Raw genomic sequence first — 20,352 nt, 5'->3', positions numbered from 1 at the left:
CTAGGACGCCATTTGGTAAACATGTTTACCAAATGGCGTCCTGCCTCTTGCACAAGGGGTCCCAGGTTCGATCCTGGCTGATGGAGCTTTGTATGTTCTCTGAAGGTGCGCGTTCATATGCACTTTATTCGTATTCATATAACTACGCGTTGTACAGTCAGGTTCGGTAAAACGCTATCAGCTGGCTATGTGTTCTGTTCCGAAACAACCGATAGACCCCGTTGCTCACCATTGTGAGACGAAGGGTATTCGAGTACTTAGTATTTCGAATAGTTGTTTCCTATTATACAGTCCCTTAGCCTAGCGGTTAGCATGCCTGCCTCTTGCACAAGGGGTCCCAGGTTCGATCCTGGCTGTTGGAGCTTTGTATGTTCTATGAAGGTGCGCGTTCATATACACTTTATTCGTATTCATATAACTCCGCGTTGTACAGTCAGGTTCGGTAAAAGCTATCAGCTGGCTATGTGTTCTGTTCGGAAACAACCGATAGACCCCGTTGCTCACCATTGTGAGACGAAGGGTATTCGAGTACTTAGTATTTCGAATAGTTGTTTCCTATTATACAGTCCCTTAGCCTAGCGGTTAGCATGCCTGCCTCTTGCACAAGGGGTCCCAGGTTCGATCCTGGCTGTTGGAGCTTTGTATGCTCTATGAAGGTGCGCGTTCATATACACTTTATTCGTATTCATATAACTCCGCGTTGTACAGTCAGGTTCGGTAAAACGCTATCAGCTGGCTATGTGTTCTGTTCGGAAACAACCGATAGACCCCGTTGCTCACCATTGTGAGACGAAGGGTATTCGAGTACTTAGTATTTCGAATAGTTGTTTCCTATTATGCAGTCCCTTAGCCTAGCGGTTAGCATGCCTGCCTCTTGCACAAGGGGTCCCAGATTCGATCCTGGCTGTTGGAGCTTTGTATGTTCTATGAAGGTGCGCGTTCATATACACTTTATTCGTATTCATATAACTCCGCGTTGTACAGTCACGTTCGGTAAAACGCTATCAGCTGGCTATGTGTTCTGTTCGGAAACAACCGATAGACCCCGTTGCTCACCATTGTGAGACGAAGGGTATTCGAGTACTTAGTATTTCGAATAGTTGTTTCCTATTATACAGTCCCTTAGCCTAGCGGTTAGCATGCCTGCCTCTTGCACAAGGGGGTCCCAGGTTCGATCCTGGCTGTTGGAGCTTTGTATGTTCTATGAAGGTGCGCGTTCATATACACTTTATTCGTATTCATATAACTCCGCGTTGTACAGTCAGGTTCGGTAAAACGCTATCAGCTGGCTCTGTGTTCTGTTCGGAAACAACCGATAGACCCCGTTGCTCACCATTGTGAGACGAAGGGTATTCGAGTACTTAGTATTTCGAATAGTTGTTTCCTGTTATACAGTGACTTAGCCTAGCGGTTAGCTATTCATATAACTCCGCGTTGTACAGTCAGGTTCGGTAAAACGCTATCAGCTGGCTATGTGTTCTGTTCGGAAACAACCGATAGACCCCGTTGCTCACCATTGTGAGACGAAGGGTATTCGAGTACTTAGTATTTCGAATAGTTGTTTCCTGTTATACAGTCCCTTAGCCTAGCGGTTAGCATGCCTGCCTCTTGCACAAGGGGTCCCAGGTTCGATCCTGGCTGTTGGAGCTTTGTATGTTCTATGAAGGTGCGCGTTCATATACACTTTATTCGTATTCATATAACTCCGCGTTGTACAGTCAGGTTCGGTAAAACGCTATCAGCTGGCTATGTGTTCTGTTCGGAAACAACCGATAGACCCCGTTGCTCACCATTGTGAGACGAAGGGTATTCGAGTACTTAGTATTTCGAATAGTTGTTTCCTATTATACAGTCCCTTAGCCTAGCGGTTAGCATGCCTGCCTCTTGCATAAGGGGTCCCAGGTTCGATCCTGGCTGTTGGAGCTTTGTATGTTCTATGAAGGTGCGCGTTCATATACACTTTATTCGTATTCATATAACTCCGCGTTGTACAGTCAGGTTCGGTAAAACGCTATCAGCTGGCTATGTGTTCTGTTCGGAAACAACCGATAGACCCCGTTGCTCACCATTGTGAGACGAAGGGTATTCGAGTACTTAGTATTTCGAATAGTTGTTTCCTATTATACAGTCCCTTAGCCTAGCGGTTAGCATGCCTGCCTCTTGCACAAGGGGTCCCAGGTTCGATCCTGGCTGTTGGAGCTTTGTATGTTCTATGAAGGTCGCGTTCATATACACTTTATTCGTATGTATATATATATATATATATATATATATATATATATATATATATTTCATACTATACGCCATTTCCCGCGCTAGCGAGGTAGCGTTAAGAACAAAGGACGGAGCCTTTGAAGGAATATCCTCACTTGGCCCCTTCTCTGTTCCTCTTTTGGAAAATCAAAATAAGAGAGGAGAGGATTTTCAGCCTCCCGCTCCCTCCCCCTTTAGTCGCCTTCTACGACGCGCAGGGAATACGTGGGAAGTATTCTTTGTCCCCTATCTCCCGGGACAATATATATATATATATATATATATATATATATATATATATATATATATATATATATATATATATATATATATATAAATATATATTGCAGTGGAATTTATTAAAAAAGGGGGTGACTGTATTGTTGACTGGTTGGTAAGGTTATTCAATGTATGTATGATTCATGGTGAGGTGCCTGAGGATTGGCAGAATGCGTGCATAGTGCCATTGTACAAAGGCAAAGGGGATAAGAGTGAGTGCTCAAATTACAGAGGTATAACTTTGTTGAGTATTCCTGGTAAATTATATGGGAGGGTATTGATTGAGAGGGTGAAGGCATGTACAGAGCATCAGATTGGGTAAGAGCAGTGTGGTTTCAGAAGTGGTAGAGGATGTGTGGATCAGGTGTTTGCTTTGAAGAATGTATGTGAGAAATACTTAGAAAAGCAAATGGATTTGTATGTAGCATTTATGGATCTGGAGAAGGCATATGATAGAGTTGATAGAGATGCTCTGTGGAGGGTACTAAGAATATATGGTGTGGGATGCAAGTTGTTAGAAGCAGTGAAAAGTTTTTATCGAGGATGTAAGGCATATGTACGTGTAGGAAGAGAGAAAAGTGATTGGTTCTCAGTGAATGTAGGTTTGCGGCAGGGCTGTGTGATGTCTCCACGGTTGTTTGATTTGTTTATGGATGGGGTTGTTAGGGAGGTGAATGCAAGAGTTTTGGAAAGAGGGGCAAGTATGAAGTCTGTTGGGGATGAGAGAGCTTGGGAAGTGAGTCAGTTGTTGTTCGCTGATGATACAGCGCTGGTGGCTGATTCATGTGAGAAGAGCAAGGTTATTAGGTACAGTAGGGTTGAGGGTCAAGTGAATAGGGAGGTAAGTTTGAATGGAGAAAAACTGGAGAAGTAAAGTGTTTTAGATATCTGGGAGTGGATCTGGCAGCGGATGGAACCATGGAAGCGGAAGTGAATCATAGGGTAGGGGAGTGGGCGAAAATCCTCGGAGCCTTGAAGAATGTGTGGAAGTCGAGAACATTATCTCGGAAAGCAAAAATGGGTATGTTTGAAGGAATAGTGGTTCCAACAATGTTGTATGGTTGCGAGGCGTAGGCTATGGATAGAGTTGTGTGCAGGAGGGTGGATGTGCTGGAAATGATCCACTTCCGCTCCCATGGTTCCATCCGCTGCCAGATCCACTCCCAGATATCTAAAACACTTTACTTCCTCCAGTTTTTCTCCATTCAAACTTACCTCCCAATTGACTTGACCCTCAACCCTACTCTACCTAATAACCTTGCTCTTATTCACATTTACTCTTAACTTTCTTCTTTCACACACTTTACCAAACTCAGTCACCAGCTTCTGCAGTTTCTCACATGAATCAGCCACCAGCGCTGTATCATCAGCGAACAACAACTGACTCACTTCCCAAGCTCTCTCATCCCCAACAGACTTCATACTTGCCCCTCTTTCCAAAACTCTTGCATTCACCTCCCTAACAACCCCATCCATAAACAAATTAAACAACCATGGAGACATCACACACCCCTGCCGCAATCCTACATTCACTGAGAACCAATCACTTTCCTCTCTTCCTACACGTACACATGCCTTACATCCTCGATAAAAACTTTTCACTGCTTCTAACAACTTTCCTCCCACACCATATATTCTTAATACCTTCCACAAAGCATCTCTATCAACTCTATCATATGCCTTCTCCAGATCCATAAATGCTACATACAAATCCATTTGCTTTTCTAAGTATTTCTCACATACATTCTTCAAAGCAAACACCTGATCCACACATCCTCTACCACTTCTGAAACCACACTGCTCTTCCCCAATCTGATGCTCTGTACATGCCTTCACCCTCTCAATCAATACCCTCCCATATAGTTTACCAGGAATACTCAACAAACTTATACCTCTGTAATTTGAGCACTCACTCTTATCCCCTTTGCCTTTGTACAATGGCACTATGCACGCATTCCGCCAATCCTCAGGCACCTCACCATGAGTCATACATACATTAAATAACCTTACCAACCAGTCAACAATACAGTCACCCCCTTTTTAATAAAAGTCCACTGCAATGCCATCCAAACCTGCTGCCTTGCCGGCTTTCATCTTCCGCAAAGCTTTTACTACCTCTTCTCTGTTTACCAAATCATTTTCCCTAACCCTCTCACTTTGCACACCACCTCGACCAAAACACCCTATATCTGCCACTCTATCATCAAACACATTCAACAAATAATACAGGGTGTACCAAAAAATGTATTCACTTTATGACACCCTATAACTCACTGATTTTTTTTCTTTGTACAGTGTCAATTGGATCCGAAAAAGAAAAAAATAATTCAGTGAGTTATAGGGTGTCAAAAAGTGAGTACATTTTTTGGGACACCCCATATATATATAATATTATAAATATATATATATATATATATATATATATATATATATATATAATATATGTTGGAAAGGATCACAATTTTGCGCGTGATCAAGATATTCCTATGAGTCCACGGGGAAAATGAAACACGAAAAGTTTCCCAAGTGCACTTTCGTGTAATAATCACATCATCAGGGGAGACAAAAGAGAGGAATATAACAGTCAGTTGATATACATCGAAGAGACGAAACTAGGACGCCATTTGGTAAACATGTTTACCAAATGGCGTCCTGCCTCTTGCACAAGGGGTCCCAGGTTCGATCCTGGCTGATGGAGCTTTGTATGTTCTCTGAAGGTGCGCGTTCATATACACTTTATTCGTATTCATATAACTACGCGTTGTACAGTCAGGTTCGGTAAAACGCTATCAGCTGGCTATGTGTTCTGTTCCGAAACAACCGATAGACCCCGTTGCTCACCATTGTGAGACGAAGGGTATTCGAGTACTTAGTATTTCGAATAGTTGTTTCCTATTATACAGTCCCTTAGCCTAGCGGTTAGCATGCCTGCCTCTTGCACAAGGGGTCCCAGGTTCGATCCTGGCTGTTGGAGCTTTGTATGTTCTATGAAGGTGCGCGTTCATATACACTTTATTCGTATTCATATAACTCCGCGTTGTACAGTCAGGTTCGGTAAAAGCTATCAGCTGGCTATGTGTTCTGTTCGGAAACAACCGATAGACCCCGTTGCTCACCATTGTGAGACGAAGGGTATTCGAGTACTTAGTATTTCGAATAGTTGTTTCCTATTATACAGTCCCTTAGCCTAGCGGTTAGCATGCCTGCCTCTTGCACAAGGGGTCCCAGGTTCGATCCTGGCTGATGGAGCTTTGTATGTTCTATGAAGGTGCGCGTTCATATACACTTTATTCGTATTCATATAACTCCGCGTTGTACAGTCAGGTTCGGTAAAACGCTATCAGCTGGCTATGTGTTCTGTTCGGAAACAACCGATAGACCCCGTTGCTCACCATTGTGAGACGAAGGGTATTCGAGTACTTAGTATTTCGAATAGTTGTTTCCTATTATACAGTCCCTTAGCCTAGCGGTTAGCATGCCTGCCTCTTGCACAAGGGGTCCCAGGTTCGATCCTGGCTGTTGGAGCTTTGTATGTTCTATGAAGGTGCGCGTTCATATACACTTTATTCGTATTCATATAACTCCGCGTTGTACAGTCACGTTCGGTAAAACGCTATCAGCTGGCTATGTGTTCTGTTCGGAAACAACCGATAGACCCCGTTGCTCACCATTGTGAGACGAAGGGTATTCGAGTACTTAGTATTTCGAATAGTTGTTTCCTATTATACAGTCCCTTAGCCTAGCGGTTAGCATGCCTGCCTCTTGCACAAGGGGTCCCAGGTTCGATCCTGGCTGTTGGAGCTTTGTATGTTCTATGAAGGTGCGCGTTCATATACACTTTATTCGTATTCATATAACTCCGCGTTGTACAGTCAGGTTCGGTAAAACGCTATCAGCTGGCTCTGTGTTCTGTTCGGAAACAACCGATAGACCCCGTTGCTCACCATTGTGAGACGAAGGGTATTCGAGTACTTAGTATTTCGAATAGTTGTTTCCTGTTATACAGTGACTTAGCCTAGCGGTTAGCATGCCTGCCTCTTGCACAAGGGGTCCCAGGTTCGATCCTGGCTGTTGGAGCTTTGTATGTTCTATGAAGGTGCGCGTTCATATACACTTTATTCGTATTCATATAACTCCGCGTTGTACAGTCAGGTTCGGTAAAACGCTATCAGCTGGCTATGTGTTCTGTTCGGAAACAACCGATAGACCCCGTTGCTCACCATTGTGAGACGAAGGGTATTCGAGTACTTAGTATTTCGAATAGTTGTTTTCAATTATACAGTCCCTTAGCCCAGCGGTTAGCATGCCTGCCTCTTGCACAAGGGGTCCCAGGTTCGATCCTGGCTGTTGGAGCTTTGTATGTTCTATGAAGGTGCGCGTTCATATACACTTTATTCGTATTCATATAACTCCGCGTTGTACAGTCAGGTTCGGTAAAACGCTATCAGCTGGCTATGTGTTCTGTTCGGAAACAACCGATAGACCCCGTTGCTCACCATTGTGAGACGAAGGGTATTCGAGTACTTAGTATTTCGAATAGTTGTTTCCTGTTATACAGTCCCTTAGCCTAGCGGTTAGCATGCCTGCCTCTTGCACAAGGGGTCCCAGGTTCGATCCTGGCTGTTGGAGCTTTGTATGTTCTATGAAGGTGCGCGTTCATATACACTTTATTCGTATTCATATAACTCCGCGTTGTACAGTCAGGTTCGGTAAAACGCTATCAGCTGGCTATGTGTTCTGTTCGGAAACAACCGATAGACCCCGTTGCTCACCATTGTGAGACGAAGGGTATTCGAGTACTTAGTATTTCGAATAGTTGTTTCCTATTATACAGTCCCTTAGCCTAGCGGTTAGCATGCCTGCCTCTTGCATAAGGGGTCCCAGGTTCGATCCTGGCTGTTGGAGCTTTGTATGTTCTATGAAGGTGCGCGTTCATATACACTTTATTCGTATTCATATAACTCCGCGTTGTACAGTCAGGTTCGGTAAAACGCTATCAGCTGGCTATGTGTTCTGTTCGGAAACAACCGATAGACCCCGTTGCTCACCATTGTGAGACGAAGGGTATTCGAGTACTTAGTATTTCGAATAGTTGTTTCCTATTATACAGTCCCTTAGCCTAGCGGTTAGCATGCCTGCCTCTTGCACAAGGGGTCCCAGGTTCGATCCTGGCTGTTGGAGCTTTGTATGTTCTATGAAGGTCGCGTTCATATACACTTTATTCGTATGTATATATATATATATATATATATATATATATATATATATATATATTTCATACTATACGCCATTTCCCGCGCTAGCGAAGTAGCGTTAAGAACAAAGGACGGAGCCTTTGAAGGAATATCCTCACTTGGCCCCTTCTCTGTTCCTCTTTTGGAAAATCAAAATAAGAGAGGAGAGGATTTTCAGCCTCCCGCTCCCTCCCCCTTTAGTCGCCTTCTACGACGCGCAGGGAATACGTGGGAAGTATTCTTTGTCCCCTATCTCCCGGGACAATATATATATATATATATATATATATATATATATATATATATATATATATATATATATATATATATATATATATATAAATATATATTGCAGTGGAATTTATTAAAAAAGGGGGTGACTGTATTGTTGACTGGTTGGTAAGGTTATTCAATGTATGTATGATTCATGGTGAGGTGCCTGAGGATTGGCAGAATGCGTGCATAGTGCCATTGTACAAAGGCAAAGGGGATAAGAGTGAGTGCTCAAATTACAGAGGTATAAGTTTGTTGAGTATTCCTGGTAAATTATATGGGAGGGTATTGATTGAGAGGGTGAAGGCATGTACAGAGCATCAGATTGGGTAAGAGCAGTGTGGTTTCAGAAGTGGTAGAGGATGTGTGGATCAGGTGTTTGCTTTGAAGAATGTATGTGAGAAATACTTAGAAAAGCAAATGGATTTGTATGTAGCATTTATGGATCTGGAGAAGGCATATGATAGAGTTGATAGAGATGCTCTGTGGAGGGTACTAAGAATATATGGTGTGGGATGCAAGTTGTTAGAAGCAGTGAAAAGTTTTTATCGAGGATGTAAGGCATATGTACGTGTAGGAAGAGAGAAAAGTGATTGGTTCTCAGTGAATGTAGGTTTGCGGCAGGGCTGTGTGATGTCTCCACGGTTGTTTGATTTGTTTATGGATGGGGTTGTTAGGGAGGTGAATGCAAGAGTTTTGGAAAGAGGGGCAAGTATGAAGTCTGTTGGGGATGAGAGAGCTTGGGAAGTGAGTCAGTTGTTGTTCGCTGATGATACAGCGCTGGTGGCTGATTCATGTGAGAAACTGCAGAAGCTAGTGACTGAGTTTGGTAAAGTGCGTGAAAGAAGAAAGTTAAGAGTAAATGTGAATAAGAGCAAGGTTATTAGGTACAGTAGGGTTGAGGGTCAAGTGAATAGGGAGGTAAGTTTGAATGGAGAAAAACTGGAGAAGTAAAGTGTTTTAGATATCTGGGAGTGGATCTGGCAGCGGATGGAACCATGGAAGCGGAAGTGAATCATAGGGTAGGGGAGTGGGCGAAAATCCTCGGAGCCTTGAAGAATGTGTGGAAGTCGAGAACATTATCTCGGAAAGCAAAAATGGGTATGTTTGAAGGAATAGTGGTTCCAACAATGTTGTATGGTTGCGAGGCGTAGGCTATGGATAGAGTTGTGTGCAGGAGGGTGGATGTGCTGGAAATGATCCACTTCCGCTTCCATGGTTCCATCCGCTGCCAGATCCACTCCCAGATATCTAAAACACTTTACTTCCTCCAGTTTTTCTCCATTCAAACTTACCTCCCAATTGACTTGACCCTCAACCCTACTCTACCTAATAACCTTGCTCTTATTCACATTTACTCTTAACTTTCTTCTTTCACACACTTTACCAAACTCAGTCACCAGCTTCTGCAGTTTCTCACATGAATCAGCCACCAGCGCTGTATCATCAGCGAACAACAACTGACTCACTTCCCAAGCTCTCTCATCCCCAACAGACTTCATACTTGCCCCTCTTTCCAAAACTCTTGCATTCACCTCCCTAACAACCCCATCCATAAACAAATCAAACAACCATGGAGACATCACACACCCCTGCCGCAATCCTACATTCACTGAGAACCAATCACTTTCCTCTCTTCCTACACGTACACATACCTTACATCCTCGATAAAAACTTTTCACTGCTTCTAACAACTTGCCTCCCACACCATATATTCTTAATACCTTCCACAGAGCATCTCTATCAACTCTATCATATGCCTTCTCCAGATCCATAAATGCTACATAAAAATCCATTTGCTTTTCTAAGTATTTCTCACATACATTCTTCAAAGCAATGAATATAAATAGATATATATATATATATATACATGTGTGTGTGTGTGTGTGTGTGTGTGTGTGTGTGTGTGTGTGTGTGTGTGTGTGTGTGTGTATGAAGTAAATCTGTATCCTTTATTTAACAGGAAATTTAAACTATAACCTGACTTGATATATGTATTCAACAAAACAGTTACAACTGGGATATTTGCCGACACCAGACTGAAGCCAGAAGGAACGAGTCAATGTGACAAATTCCACATCTCATGAAAATCCTCTTTTCTCTCCGATGTGGCTAAAGCCTCCGCTGCCAGACGTCGCCACCGCGGTTCCCCCTTTATTGGAAAAGGACTGTATGAAAAACGCTTTAAATTTTACCACAACTTTGTGTTATGGTTATTGCTGCTGGCAGCTGCCAACCTCGTCTTATGTAGTTAAATGGTAATGGGTTCTGCTGTGCTGGCTGGGGAGGTGTTCTGCCCGCTTATTATAGCGTTGGTGTGTGGATCGTAATGGCTTGTGTGGTATGGTGCAGTTATATCGTTACTACCTGTTGATGGAGCTGTTATTGCCTGTTGGAACGTCCTTATTACCTGTTTATTATTGCTGTCGCTACCTGTTGATTGTGATGTTATTAGCTGCTAATGATGCTGTTACTTACTGTTGATGGTAATCTTATTACTTGGTAACGGTACTGTTACTACTTATGTTGTTACTACCCTTTACTGCTTGTTTATGGTGCCGTTTATACCTTTTAGTGATGCTGCTATTACCTGTTTATGGTGCTATTGCTACCTGTTTGTGGTTACTCCCTGGTAATGTTGCTGCTACTACCTGTTTGTGGTGCTGTTACTACCTGTTGATTGTGCCGTTACTACCTGGCAATTGTGCCGCTCTTCTGTTACCACCTGTGGAATTCTGATGCTCTTTATGGTGCTGTTATTTCCTGTTGTTATGTTGTTACTACCTGTTGATTGTGTTGTTATATATGTTGATGGTGCTTGTAATTTCTGTTGTAGGTTTTGCTACCTGATGCAAGCGTTACATCCCGTTGCAAGCGTTACTACTTGTTGCTGTTGCTTTGGATACTTGTTACCTGTTTAGTTACTGCCTTGTTGTTGCTGTTGTTACCAAAGCCTAAAGCTGTTGCTGTTACTGCTACTCGTTGTTGGTAACGCTACCTGTTTCTGCTGCTGCTAGTGTTACCATTGCATGTTGCAGGTGTCCTTAACTGTTACTGCTACCGCTGTTGTTACCATTATGAATTGCTGCTGCTGCTGTTACTATTACCTGTTGTAGTTGCTGCTGCTTTTTAGCTCCCTGTTGCTGCTGATGCTGTTATATGCTACTGATGTTGTGATTTGTCGCTCACGATGTTTACTTTTCATGAGAACGTGGCCTGCGCTAAGGGAAGGTATAGAGTATATCGTTATTTGTTTATCCTTACACCCTTGTCCTTACGTGGCTAACAACCCTGAGGCTCTTCCCTGCGGCCATCAGACTTGTGTTGGCGGGTCTGTTAGTCCTTTGCGGCCATCAAACTTGTGTTGGTGGTCTCGTAGTCCTTTGCGGTCATCAGACTTGGGTCCTTTGCGGACATCAGACTTGTGTTGGTGGGTCTGTTAGTCCTTTGCGGCCATCAAACTTGTGTTGGTGGTCTCGTAGTCCTTTGCGGTCATCAGACTTGGGTCCTTTGCGGACATCAGTCTTGTGTTGGTGGGTCTGTTAGTCCTTTGCGGACATCAGACTTGTGATGGAGAGTCTGTTAGTCCTTTGCGGTCATCAGACTTATGTTGGTGGGCCTGCCCTCACCAGCCGCAAGCCATCTCTTGATGGGTTCTTCCTTTGCGGCCATCAGACTTGTGTTGGTGGGTCTGCCATCTGCAGACACAAAGTCGTGTGTTGGTGGGTAGTCCATGGTGGTGATGGCGCCACATTAAGAGCAGTGGTACAAACCGTCTGCGTTTTCACAGTTCGCCGTGAACTGAAGAAAAATCCTTGCGTGAAAAGTTGGTGAAACAGACGCAGCTGTGATGGACGATTTACATCATCTTCAACCGTGGGTACAGGACCGCCCGGGGCTTGATGGTTCTCGATAAGAAAACGATGACGAGACAGTCCGAGACCGGATTTCCCAGTGATCAATCATCCATCGCCGCTGTGGCTCTTACTTCGAGAACGTGGTGGGAGGAGGCAGTCGAGGCCTCCCTGGGTCTTACAACTCTTCGTCGCCTTCTACGAAACACGAGAGATACGTGAGTAGAGTTATCTCTTTTTTTTCCTCCCTTCTCCCCAGGGATGTCTATTTCTCTGTGATCAGTATACCGCTGCCCCAGTGGTTCATACGTTGAGCTGGGTCTCACACATGTGTTGCTTCTTTGGTATAAAGGAAACCCGTGGAATTAGTAGTTTGTGAGAAGTCTTTCATCCTTTTGAGATTAATGTGTAAGGTTTCCGGTGGTGAGCATCTCAGGAGCTCTGGACCAAGGTACTTATTACTGGAAAGCAGGAAAAAAAATCTACATGTTATATATCTTGACTCGATATAGTTTTTGTGGCGTATCAACGAATTATATATATATATATATATATATATATATATATATATATATATATATATATATATATATATATCATCCCTAGGGATAGGGGAGAAAGAATACTTCCCACGTATTCCCTGCGTGTCGTAGAAGGCGACTAAAAGGGAAGGGAGAGGGGGGGTTGGAAATCTTCCCCTCTCATTTTTTTTTTTTTTTTTAATTTTCCAAAGGAAGGAACAGAGAAGGGGGGTCGGGTGAGGATGTTTTCTCAGAGGCTCAGTCCTCTGTTCTTAACGCTACCTCGCTGAGGTGGAAAATGGCGAATAGTATGAAAGAAAGAAAAGATATATATGTTTATATGTATGTATATCAAACGTGTAATTCTCACACGACATTGAATGTAAACTCTTTTATACTAGGCAACCCGAGAACCGAACTCAGGTCATAAGTATGACAGTTATGTAGACTAACCTTTAGACTACGTGGCTGTGACAATGAGGACACGGGTTCGACTCTCTGGATGACCTGTGTGTATTACGTGTTTGGGAGACATTGCACAATACCATGAGAGTTGTTGATTAAAAGCCCTTCTAAGCCCGAGCGGTTAGCGGCGCTAACTGGTAAGGCTGCGTGATGCGTGTATAGACCTCAACACTAGCCATCGACCACTCAAGCATCGCTGGAGCCAGCACGTACCCCTGGAGCGCCCGCTTCACCCGCCACCACATCCTCCCGCAATCAATTACTCCCATTTAGGCACCTCCGCTTAGTCCATTTCCTCTGCAACCAGAAATCATCGAGAACACATTCCTCTCTCTCTCTCTCTCTCTCTCTCTCTCTCTCTCTCTCTCTCTCTCTCTCTCTCTCTCTCTCTCTCTCTCTCCTCTCTTTGCGTTGAGCACTACGCGTTAGTCCCACCTCATGGCAAAACCTCAGTCGTAGGTAGGTAATCATTTTTCAGGCTCTCGCTAGACTTGCACTGTTTATGCATGAAATTCGTTATCAGCGGCCAGTAATTTAGTCTTTCGCCAAAGATTTTCTTCCCTCTCACGAAATACGATTTACAGCGTTTTTCGTTTCTCTCTTTAACCACTTCAGTGCGACTCTGCGACCTTTGAGCCCAACCGTAAAGGATCACTTGAAAGGCCATCCTCAAGGGTAGTGTCGTACTTTTCATGGGCTATACCATCATGATCAAGGGTTGTAACCATCATGTTCAAGGGCTGTATCGTGGTGTTCAAGGGTTGCACCGTCGTGTTCAAGGTTTGTACCGTCATGTTCAAGCGTCGTACCGTCATGTTCAAGGTTTGTACCGTCATGTTCAAGGTTTGTACCGTCATGTTCAAGCGTCGTACCGTCATGTTCAAGCGTCGTACCGTCATGTTCAAGGGTTGTACCGTCATGTTCAAGGGTTGTACCGTCATGTTCAAGGGTCGTACCGTCATGTTCAAGCGTCGTACCGTCATGTTCAAGGGTTGTACCGTCATGTTCAAGCGTCTACCGTCATGTTCAAGGGTTGTACCGTCATGTTCAAGGGTTGTACCGTCATGTTCAAGGGTCGTACCTTCATGTTCAAGGGTCGTACCGTCATGTTCAAGGGTCGTACCGTCATGTTCAAGGGTTGTACCGTCATGTTCAAGGTGTTGATCGTAAGTGTGACGTATCTCCAATACTGTGGTGCTGGTCAGTGGTAGACCCGATCTTCGCCGACTCAGCCAAGTCTGCCTGACGACAGTGATTGGCGAAGCCCTGCTGTCATGGGTGTACGTGGCGGGCGTTGTGATTGGCCCTTGTAAATTAGCGGAATACTGTGCCTCTGTTGGCCACTTGTTGCAGGTGAATTTTACGCCCGATGCCTGGAAATAGTTGGATGGCCTGGCTGGGTTACCCGCCGGGCGATGCTTCCAGACTGAATAATAAAACCGGTGGCTCCAGATTTTGGACCTTTGGATTAATACGGTTATAATTTCGGTGGAGGAGAGGTGCGCAACCGTTCACAAGTATTTTGGTCAAACAAAAATGGTTTGATAGGGTTTTTTTTGGGGGGCAGGGCTACATAACAGTGGGTTCTCTGTACATAGATATGAATAGTTATCTTATGTAGGACTGTAAACGATGAGGAATGGTATTGAATAGTTACCCATTGCCTTCACCCATAAAAGGAAACAGAAAAACTGAAGTGAATCATGCGTTCTGTGATGAATATAGTCTGATCAATTTCGCTTGAAAGAAAATGGACATAAATATATATTGGATGTAGCGTAATGACCCACCGCCGGACTGATTACGTACAGTTCGTAGCCGATCTCAGCTTCGTTGTCACTACCACCACCATCGCCACTTCCACCACCACAACATAGTGTATTAGTCAGATGTATAAAGATACAATGAACGCCACTGCCATCACCCATCACCACCTTTTGGGATTAAGCAATATTACCACTGTGATCGCCACCGCTTTCACCACTACTACCATATCACGACAGCCACTGACATCATCACCACCACCACCACTGTGAACACTACCACTAAAATCATTACAGCCGCCATCACCGACACTCGCCATCACCACCACTGTGGTGGATATAATGACAATCACCATAACCATCGCCTGCCCTAACCTCCACCATGATGAGCAACGCCCCCACCATGAACATAACCATCTCCAACCACCACTGCGATCAACAACACTGCTTAGAATACCATTACCTTTACTTACTTCCATCACCACCACTGTAAGGAATATTACCGCCATTATGAACAAGGCCACCATCATCATCACTCATCTCCACCACTGTGAACACCACCACCACCATCATCACTCATCTCCACCACCGTGAACACCACCACCACCATCATCACTCATCTCCACCACTATGAACACCACCACCACCATCATCACTCATCTCCACCACCAGTGTCATACACCGTGCCACCACAACAAGCAAGCATAGCACCATCATCATCATCATCATCATCATCATCGTCTTCAACAATAACAAATCCAGCAACTGAAACAGCACCTCACCTGTACTGCCCCCACCTCAGCACCACCACCACCACCTTCAACTCCAACATCACCACCACCTGTACCAACACCGTCACCCCACCATCATCACCACCACCACCACCTACTGCTTGCCAATACGCAGGCAAGATGTGATGTGGGTGGGTACGGTGCGTCTCCAGCCACCATCTGCGGCTGTCGTTAATATGGCGCAACAGGTGGTGAGTGCCGCCTCCTGCAGATGGTTCATGCCTTCCCTCTCCCCTCTCCCCCTCCCCTCCTATACCGGACCAGCTCACTCACCAGTAAGATCGCCTGGTAACGTCTTCGCTTCATTCTGAGGTCCGCAAGTGCATACACCCCTGCACGCGCCCGTATAGCATAATGCTAGCGGAGGAAGAGAATGAAGTGAGAGACGAGACTGTGAGTGTGGACAGCTTACACAAGGTTGAAGATAAGGAGACCACACCAGTACTCATCTCCCTCCCCTAACGTTATTATCATTATTATTATCATTATCATTATTGTCATTATTATTATTTTTAGCATTATTATTGTTATTACTATTATTATTATTATTATTATTATTATTATTATTATTATTATTATTACTATTATTATTATTATTATTATCATTATTATTATCATTATTATTATTATTATCATTGATATTATTACCACTAATATTGTTACTACTCATTGTTATTGTTATTTTTATCATTATTATTATTATTATTAGTAGTAGTAGTAGTAGTAGTAGAAGTAGTAGTCGTAGTAATAGTATCACGCATCCCTAAAACCCTATCTCCAGTGGCTCCTGCAGTTTCGTGGCTGCGCTTCATGCATTAGCAGGGAAAGGATGGACTCCTTTGAAATTAGTTCTTTGACAAGACTGTATCGTCTTTCGTCAACTGACTGTGATAAAGCCTCACATAAATGACTCTTCACCTGGGTTATAACCTTGAACAACGGATTCAACACCCGTCAGTATTGTACAAATAGGCAATTACAAGTAGATTATTACTTACACACACACACACACACACACACACACACACACACACACTCACACACACGACTCGACAATTTCGTCCAAGCGTAAACACTGAGGGCAGTCAAGCTCTGTGATTCCGCAAATATCCGAGACAGGCTGGGCGCCAGGGAGCCTTCTGTAACCTGAGGAGGTGAAACGTTTTAACGGACGGGTGCCATAACCTGGCGGGTATCGGGTAACATCACTAGTGCGGGAGTGGGAGAGATGAAGGTTTCTCCTCTGGAGACGGTCTTGCCAGCGGGTTAATCCTCATGAATGACGTAAATAAGGACCCTGGCACTGAACTCCATGAAGCAAGAGAGAAAGAAAATGTCATTAAGTTGTAGAATGATTATCCTCTCTAATATTGTTTAGCCTGCCTCATGTGCATCATGCTTATCATGTGTCCTCTATATCATCATAATCATCATGTTTATCATGCAGTAATTTGACATTCATAAATGGAGCACAGATAAAATGCAAATTGAGTAGCATTTAGCTTATTTTACCTTCATCCTAGCTTTTGAAAAATTTGCAAATATTAGCTGATAGTGTTGAGATGAATCAATTTTCTGTATGTGTATCACACATTCACCCACATATGCTGCACGTACCTATAAGCAGAGTGGTACACTTTTGTTCACGAATATATGATATGGTACAAAAGACGGAGAGGATTGGGAAACCCCTTGATCTGAGTAGAAGGACCAATGGGCGTATGTCAGAGGATCCTTCTTGAAAAGGACTGAGGTTAATTACTAGTGGGTGTTCCACAGGGTTCTATTCTGAGGCCATCGCTCTTCTTGATCTGTATGTGTGATTTGACGGAAGGATTTTGCTCCTTCCGGGATACATTTGTGGGTGATACCAAGGTCATGATAGAAGATAAGATGATGATTGCACTAACTTATAAAGGAACCTAGACAAACTCCAAAGATGGTATGTTGCAGGTTCATGAAATTCAACCCATATGCATGAATAGTAATGAGGATAAGATACAGAGAAAGAAACCTTCGATATAACTATTATCTAGCAGGAGATAAGTTGCGGGTATCTCTATGTGAGAAAGACTTTGAAGTCGCTATAATCTCTTAACATATCGCCAGAGACCCTCCTTAAGACAATAAAGAAGACTAATTGTCTGCTGGCAAACACCAGAATTATATACAAGAACATTGGTAGAGAAATATTCAGCAAATTGTTCACGTTTCCTTTGATGCCAAAAATGGGAGTATTTTTTTTTCAATTTAGTTGCCATCTTGAAGAAGCACAAAGAACTAAGAAAGTTCAGAGTCAGTGAACAAAGAGGGTACCAGAATTAAGAGAGCTGAGTTAAAGGGAAATTCTTAAAGCATTAAATTGGTCCAAAATAAAAGAAAGATGAGTAACAGGTGATCTGATCACAACCTTTAAGGTTTGAGACAAGTTTGATGACGGTGACAGTGAACGGTTCATCGGGAGATGAAATGATTGAGCAACCATGAGCCACAACGTGTTATTAAGCAAGAAACTTGTGAGGAAAGATGTGAAGAAGTTGCTCCGTCATATGAGAGTGGTGGATGAATGAAGTACAGTAAACTGATGAACAACATTGTGAATGTGGATAGCACACACAGGTTTTAAAAGTTATACGGTGGTAGAAAACGTTCTAGAGTTAGGGGCCCACAAGTGCAGAATACCCTCTCCTTACATTTTCTGTTTTCTTTCATTTCTTTTCGGGCTCGTTCTCTTCCTTTGTTTATTGTTGGTAAGGTGATCCCTATTGTACAAACACATGTTCAGATCATTTGACGCAGAGATTCGCTATGTTGACCACTTCCGATTTTGAGAGTCAGTTTTTGTTTCTTTTTTAGTCATCTGAAACTACTCATAGTCATTCATAGTTCTAGCCTTCCTAACACAGAATTAACGTGTGTGCCATTCCTAAGGCCCATAACCTTAGAGAGGAGAATGAAGACATGTCGGCGGTGTACAGTTTCTGGTGACAGAAATTTTCTTCCCCGTGTGGATGATATATTGTATATTCCATACTCTAGGATCAGTCAAGGGTTGGCGTTGAAGATATTCCCAGAGGCATTTCACCAATCGCCGACTTATGGACGATCTGTTGTTCCTTGAAAGTACAAGCAATTCATAGGTTACATGTTAACAAGACCGACACGACCGAATTCCTCGGCGACCGTGTCAAAACTGCATGACTAGTGTTCGACACCTTGTGTGGTACAGTGTGTAACGTCCGAGATGTTGGAAGGTTCTGCCTGTGTCCCAGTACCGTTGAATGAGGCATCAGCTGATGAGATATTGATCTAGGCGTACAGCAGACCCTCATGGTGTCGCCGTTAGCGTTCCTGGCCTTGATGCATTCAGGGGACGCCCAGGGTCGAGCGCATAGGTTCGAATCTGGTTGTGGCAGGTGTATATATATATATATATATATATATATATATATATATATATATATATGTGTGTGTGTATCGGGGTGGGTTGGGCCATTTCTTTCGTCTGTTTCCTTGCGCTACCTCGCAAACGCGGGAGACAGCGACAAAACAAAAAAAAAAAAATATATATATATATATATATATATATATATATATATATATATATATATATATATATATATATATATTATATGTATGTATATATATATACGTATTCCCTGCGTGTCGTAGAAGGCGACTAAAAGGGAAGGGAGCGGGGGGCTGGAAATCCTCCCCTCTCTTTTTTCTTTTTCAATTTTCCAAAGGAAAGAACAGAGAAGGGGGCTGGGTGAGTATGTTTCTTGAGAGGCCCAGTCCTCTGTTCTTAATGCTACCTCGCTGACGCGGGAAATGGCGAATAGTATGAAAAAAGAGAGAAATATATATATATATATATATATATATATATATATATATATATATATATATATATATATATATATATATATGCGTCAATGAGATGGCCGTGATTAGAGCCTATGTTACCAGTGCCGTCTCAGCTAACATATAGAAATGACGTTGTTGTAAAATCTTCAGCTGATTCGTTTATCGTTTGATATCTTCTGCGGTTACGAAAGGCTTGTCGAAGTTCTCATCGAAACAAGACTTTTACTAACAAGAAAAACTCGCTAGAAAATTGAGAATATTAGGTAAGGGACGGGTTGTGAGTTTTTGAAAGAAAACAGAAATATATCATTTTTAGAGCAACAGATCTTGTTGTGAAAGGCGCGAGACGGCATAAGTTTGAGTTGAAGGGAAAGAAACAGACATCATAACGGCTCATCCTCGAGTTGCGAACGGCCAGTGATTAATCATATGACGCAGTGCTCTACCGAGTACTACATAAGCCCAGCACATTGGCTTAAATGTGGATGAAGCTACCCGTCAGTCAGGAGAAGAAAGCTGAGTAAAATCCATTAAAAAAAGAGAAAGAAAACTAACGGTAATGTGTTCCGAAAATGGGTTGAGTTCTGGCGTCAGATCCGGAGCGTTAAGTCAGATTACTTTAAAACAACTCTCGAGTGAATGCCAGACCTAACAGCAATCCCAGGTGTGGGGGCCAAGCTTATGTACGAAGATGAATCTGGCCTTTGTACGACTGGCGTACCTGCTCACGAGAAAAGAATTTCCGGAATGAGGAAAATACCTTTTTTTTTTCTTTATTTTCCCAGGTGCAGACTTAGCCGTTTGTGTAACGTGGAACGTGTAGCAGTGGTTAGATATTACGATAGTGCCAGATGTTGCTACGCTTGCTGGAGCCAGTAGTCATCATAAATGGGAAATTCATAAGTGTTTTAGCTCAAGGAGAAGGAAGAAACTTAGTCTTACAAGCGCCACACGTGACAAAGAAACATCTGCTACGCTACTGTGTATCATTTTCCACACTCGACTTAATTGTTGTGCCTGGATCGTGTGTCATGTGTAGTCTAGTTGCCATA

This window comes from Panulirus ornatus, chromosome 1, assembly GCF_036320965.1.
Source record: "Panulirus ornatus isolate Po-2019 chromosome 1, ASM3632096v1, whole genome shotgun sequence".
Taxonomy (NCBI): domain Eukaryota; kingdom Metazoa; phylum Arthropoda; class Malacostraca; order Decapoda; family Palinuridae; genus Panulirus; species Panulirus ornatus.
The sequence above is the reverse complement of the archived record's forward strand: the minus strand, read 5'-3'. Positions refer to the sequence as shown.